The sequence below is a fragment of the Macaca fascicularis genome, chromosome 8 (genome assembly GCF_037993035.2).
Source record: "Macaca fascicularis isolate 582-1 chromosome 8, T2T-MFA8v1.1".
NCBI lineage: Eukaryota > Metazoa > Chordata > Mammalia > Primates > Cercopithecidae > Macaca > Macaca fascicularis.
In genome coordinates this window covers 21,148,383-21,154,382 of record NC_088382.1, presented here as the reverse complement: position 1 = coordinate 21,154,382, position 6,000 = coordinate 21,148,383, and positions in this window count along the sequence as shown.

Genomic DNA, 6,000 nt, shown 5'->3' with positions numbered 1-6,000 from the left:
AAATTTGGAAATCACTGTCTTCGTCCATTTGTGCTGCTGTAACAGAGTACCTGACATTGGGCAATTTATAAAGAACAGATAATTATTTTCTCAGTTTTGGAGGTTAAGTCCAAGATCAAGAGCACAGCCTCTGGTGCAGCCTTCTTACTGTGTTCTCATCTGGTAGAAAGAAGAAGAGCAAAAGATGCCAAATGCTTGGTGAAGCCTTTTTATTTTTTATTTTTATTTTTGAGGTGAAACCCATTTTTATTTGTTAAATAACCATTTATATTTTCTTTTTTTTGTAAATTTTACTTTAAGTTCCAGGATACATGTGCAGAATAAGCAGGTTTGTTACATAGGTAAACATATGCCATAGTGGGTTGCCGCACCTATCAACCCATCACCTAGGTATTAAGCCCCACATGCATTATCTATTTATCCTGATGCTCTCCATCCCCTCACCCTACCCTGACAGGCCCCAGTGTGTGATGTTCCCCTCCCTATGTCCATGTGTTCTCATTGTTCAGCTCCCATTTATGAGTGAGAACATGCAGTGTTTGGTATTCTGTTCCTGTGTTAGTTTGCTGAGGATGATGGCTGAGAAGCCTTTTTAATAAAGGCCTTAATTCCATTCATAAGGGAGAAACCTTCATGACTTAATCACCTCTTCAAGAAGCCACCTCTTATTATCAGCACACTGGCAACACCTGAATTTTGGAGGGGATGCATTTAAACCATAGTTGTCATCAGTATTCAGATGGGACTAAAGTCATGAGAGTGAATGAGGTCACATTAAGTGGTGAGCACAGACAAAGAAAAAACGTCTGATGACCAGGCCCTAGGGTATCCCTGCATATAGAGGTCAGTTGATGAGGAGAAACCAACAGACTATTCAAAATGTGGCCAATGAGTAAGGGAAGAATCAAAAGAGTGGTACCCCAGAAGCAAAATGATGTAAATATTCCAGTGTCTAAGATATAACCATGGAACTGGGTATTTGAGGTAAAATGGCATCCAAGAACATTTTCAGAAGTCAAGAAACGAGAATACTGGAAAGGTTGTCTTTGTGGATGTTGAAATCACCAAGAATGTTGCCAAGAGTCACATTTAAAAGAGCGACAGTGAGTCAGGAGTCAAAACCTTCAAGGAGTGAGGAGAAGCAGGGTACCCCAGAGGTCTACAGGTAATTACAGCGTGATGGCAAGTCAAGTAATTGTGAATGTTCTGGAATGCTGAAGTTTCCAAGTCAAGTAATTGTGAATGTTCTGGAATTTGAAGTTTCCAAGTCGAGTAATTGTTAATGTTCTGGAATGTTGAAGTTTCCAAGTTGAGTAATTGTGAATGCTCTACAATGTTGAAGTTTCCAAGTCAAGTAACTGTGAATGTTCTGGAATGTTGAAGTTTCCAAGTCAAGTAACTGTGAATATTTTGGGTGATGGTAACAATTAGGTTGGCTATATGAAAGTGTTAATATTCAAATACATTTTACCTACAAAAATGGTAATTTTATATCTTCAACCACATATAACAGAACATGTATAAAATATGTTTCAGTTGAAGTTGCCTTTATAAGTCTATATATATAAGGGGACTTCAAAAAGTCCATGGAAAATGCATGCTACAAAAAAAACTATGCATGATTTCAAAATTTGTTTGCACCAAAATAAACTCATACTATCTTGCTGTAATATGTCTCAAAGGATCTAGCTGGAGGTACTAAGAAGAAGTAGTCAGTTAGAAAACAGTCTCTATCTGAGCAACACAAATTCTGTAAAATTGAAGCAAGAATATCAAATTTACAGTAAAGCTTTGGTGGAAGAACAGTGAAATCACAAATGCTTTACAAAAAGTTTATGGTGACAATGCCCCCAAAGAAAGCAGCAGTTCACAAACAAATAACTCAATTTAAAAACGGATGAGACAGAGTTGAAGAGGAAACCCACAGTGCCAGATCATTATATCCATTTGTGAGACAAAAATTCATCACCTTCATGCCCTAGTTGAAGAGGACTAACAATTAACAGCACAAATAACAGCCAACAGCATAGACATCTCACTGGTTCAGCTTACACAATTACAAATGAAAAATTAAAGTTGAGCAAACCTTCCACTCAGTGGATGCCAAAACCATTACACCCAGATCAGCTGCAGTCAACAGCAGATCTTTTAAATGAACTTATTTTTTAGGAGTTTCACTCTTGTTGTCCTGGCTGGAGTGCAATGGCACGATCTTGGCTCACCACAACCTCCGCCTCCCAGGTTCAAGCAATCCCCCCTAGTAGCTGGGATTATAGGCATGTGCCACCACACCTGGCTAATTATATATTTTTAGTAGAGACGGGGTTTCTCCATGTTGGTCAGGCTGGTCTCAAACTCCCAACCTCAGGTGATTCGCCTGCCTTGGCCTCCCAAAGTGCTGGGATTACAGGCGTGAGCCACTGCGCCCGGCCTTAAATGAACATTTTAAACAAGTGAGATCAAGATGCTGAAGCATTTATTTGAAGAACTATAACAGGATGGCTTTACCAGAAGGATCCTGAATACAAGGCACGATCAAAGCAGTGGCTTCCAAGAATTGCAAATGGTGCAGTCAAAGCAAAAGCAGACCAGGCCAGGCGCGGTGGCTTACACCTGTAATCCCAGCACTTTGGGAGGTGGAGGCAGGTGGACTTCCGGCCAGGAGTTTGAGACCAGCCTGGCCAACATGGTGAAGCCTCATCTCTCCTAAAAATACAAAAGTTAAGCCAGGTGCAGTGACTCACACCTGTAATCTCAGTACTTTGGGAGGCCGAGGCAGGTGGATCATTTGACGTCAGGAGTTTGAGACCCTGCTCGTCAACACGGTGAGAGCCTGTCTCTACTAAAAATACAAAAATTATCCAGGTGTGGTGGCACGCACCTGTAATCCCAGCTGCTCCGGAGGCTGAGGCATGAGAATTGCTTGAGCCTGGGAGACGGAGGTTGCTGTGAGCCGAGATGGCGCCACTGCACTCCAGCCTGGGTGACAGAGCGATACTCCATCTCCAAAAAATAATAATAAAATAAAAATATAAATATACAAAATTAGGAGTGCTGGTGCATGTCTGTAATCCCAGCTACTTGGGAGGCTGAGGCAGGTGAAGTGTTTGTATCTGGGAGGTGGAGAGTACAGGTGCAGTGAGCCAAGATTGCGCCACTGCACTCCAGCCGGGGCGACAGAACAAGACTCTCTCCAAAAACAAAGCAGTCAAGAGCAAAGATCATGGCAACAGTTCTTTGTGATGCTCAAGGCATTTCGCTTGTTGATTTTCTAGAGGGCCAAAAAATGACAACATCTCCTTATTATTAGAGTATTTTGAGAAAGCAAAGCTTTAGCAGAAAAATGCCCAGGAGATTCACCAGAGTCCTTCTTCACCATGACAATGCTCCTGCCCATTCATCTCATCAAACAAGGGCAATTTTGCAAGAGCTTCCACGGGAAATCTTTCTGACTTCTTTTTGTTTCCTAATCTTAAAAAATCTGTAAAGGGCACCCATTTTTCTACAGTTAATAAAGACTGCATTGACATGGTTAAATTCCCGGGACCCTCATTTTTTTTAAGGATGGACTAAATGGCTGGTATCGCTGACAATAGTGTCTTGACCTTGATGGTGCTTACGTTAAGAAATAAAGTTTATACTTTTTGTCCTTTAACTTCATTTTTCATGAACTTTTTGAAGTTCCCTTGTATATATGTTATATTCTTTTTCACTTGCAAACTCCCTGAGATCTGGAACTTGTATTTCACTGCATATGTATCATCCATAACACCTAGTAATCTGCTCTTCATTTAATGGTCGTTTAGTACTTTCTGTACACACATTATTACTATAATTGTTATTGTTGGCTTCTCTTGTCATTTCAGGGTGACTGTCATACTCCTCACCTTTCTGAGCCGGGAAACAGTTGAGAAATATACGCAGGCATTAGAAATATACACAGATTAGATTCTGCTTTCTTGTTCATTAAGCTGAAACAGAGAAAACAATTTTGACCTCAGGCCAAAATGGAATTCCAACACCTTCTACTTTGGAATGAACTTGTGTACTCAGTCATTAGACAAATGCAAATGACTTTTCAGGGGCACAGTCAATTTCTAACAGGAGGGGAGTGAGCTGAGGGCAGGGTGAGGATGGAGGCGTAGGGACCGGATGTGCACCCTGCTGGCAGGAAGTGCTTACAGGCGCCATTCCTTGACTGCCTTCTCTCTAGGTCTCCCAGAGCTCTCATTTTAGAGTGCTTTCTTCCAAATCTTCACAGCCATTATGTTATAACGTCATGATTTTAAAGTGTGTTGGTGATGTGTCACTTTGGGAAGATGTGGTCAAAGGCAACAACTACTTTCACGTCCACTCTTGTCATCCAAGGCTTCACTCATTGGATGACGTTCACTCTTGTCATCCAAGGCTTGCTGCAGTGGGATTACCACTGTGGGCAGGCAGATCTACTACTGTGGGTAGGCAGATCTGAATGAGAGTGCCAGAAGAGAAGCCAGGCCATGCATGTTCGGTGATCTTTTCAACTAATTACCAATTAGATACATCTCTCCTTCCCTAGGGAAACATGAATGGAGGAGATTGCAAAGAAAGGTGGACGTTTTTTTCCGAAAACATCTGATGCTAGATCCAGGTTTTGTGACACCTGAATCTTATGCAATTTGAGTGGTCCTCCTTAAGGAAAAGAATACAAAATTACAAGTATAAAATTTGGTAAAAGGCTGGGAAGGGGCATGAGCAAGTGAAGGTACTAAAACTTAAGCTTCATAGATTTACTGTATATCCACTTCTCAACAAGGGAGAAATGTCTATTTTTATGTATCAGTTAGGATGCTCTCAGATACAAAAATTTAACTTGCAAGCAAACCAACTTGTCCAAGCTTCAATAACAGAGTAGTGGCTGATGTAAATGAAGAGTCCAGTTGTTGGACAGGATCTGGGGTTGGTTGATCTAGCATCTTGACAATGTCATCAATGACCCAGTTTCTTTCCATCTTTCCACTGTGCACTCCACAGTATCAATTTCATCTTAGGCGGCTCCCTTCAGGTTTATAGCATGCATGCCAGCAGCAATGGGGATTCCTAGCTTCCTCTTTCATATTAGAAGAGAGAAGGCAAGGCCGAGCACGGTGGCTCACGCCTGTAACCCCAGTACTTTGGGAGGCCTAGGCAAGTGGATCACCTGAGGTCAGGAATTTGAGACCAGCCTGGCCAACATGGTGAAGCCCCATCTCTACTAAAAATACAAAAAATTAGCCAGGCGGGGTGGCGGGTGCCTGTAATCCCAGCTATTCAGGAGGCTGAGGTGGGAGAATTGCTTGAACCTGGGAGGCAGAGTTTGCAGTGAGCCAAGACTGTGCCACTGCACTCCAGCCTGGGCAACAAGAACAAAACTCTGCCTCAAAAAAAGAAAAAAAGAAAAAAAAAAAAAAGAGAGAGAGATGACAATTGCCTCAATTATAGAGCAAACATCCTGAGCTTCAAACCATGGCCTGTTTGGTTTAAGTGCCTGAGTGACTAAGGCCTAAGCCAAGCACTGTGGCAAGAGGTATAAGGAGACTTTAAATGTCGTAAGCCAATTGAGGCTCGCCCCGAGAGATAAGGGTAAGAATGTGTCTCATCTAAGTCACATACGGGCCACATAATGAACAGTGGAATTGAGGCTGGTGAAACATTCCCAATGTACAATATGCAACCAGATGGTAGAGCCTGGAAGAATGAGTGAAATGTATTGAAGTTTCAAGCTACTTTTTGGATTTACACGTTCTCCTCCATCTTTATTTTTCTCTACCACTAGACTGAAAGTCCAGGAGGGCAGGAATCATTTGATCACTGTTACCCAGCACCTACATTAAGAGATCAATATGTGTGACAGACTAAATGAATTTAGCATGAACTTATTACTCTAATTATTTTTGTAAAATGGAACTATGAAAAATGAAACTATGTGGAAATATGAAGTCCAAATGGCAAAAACATTGAGAGATGATCACATTTGAGTTA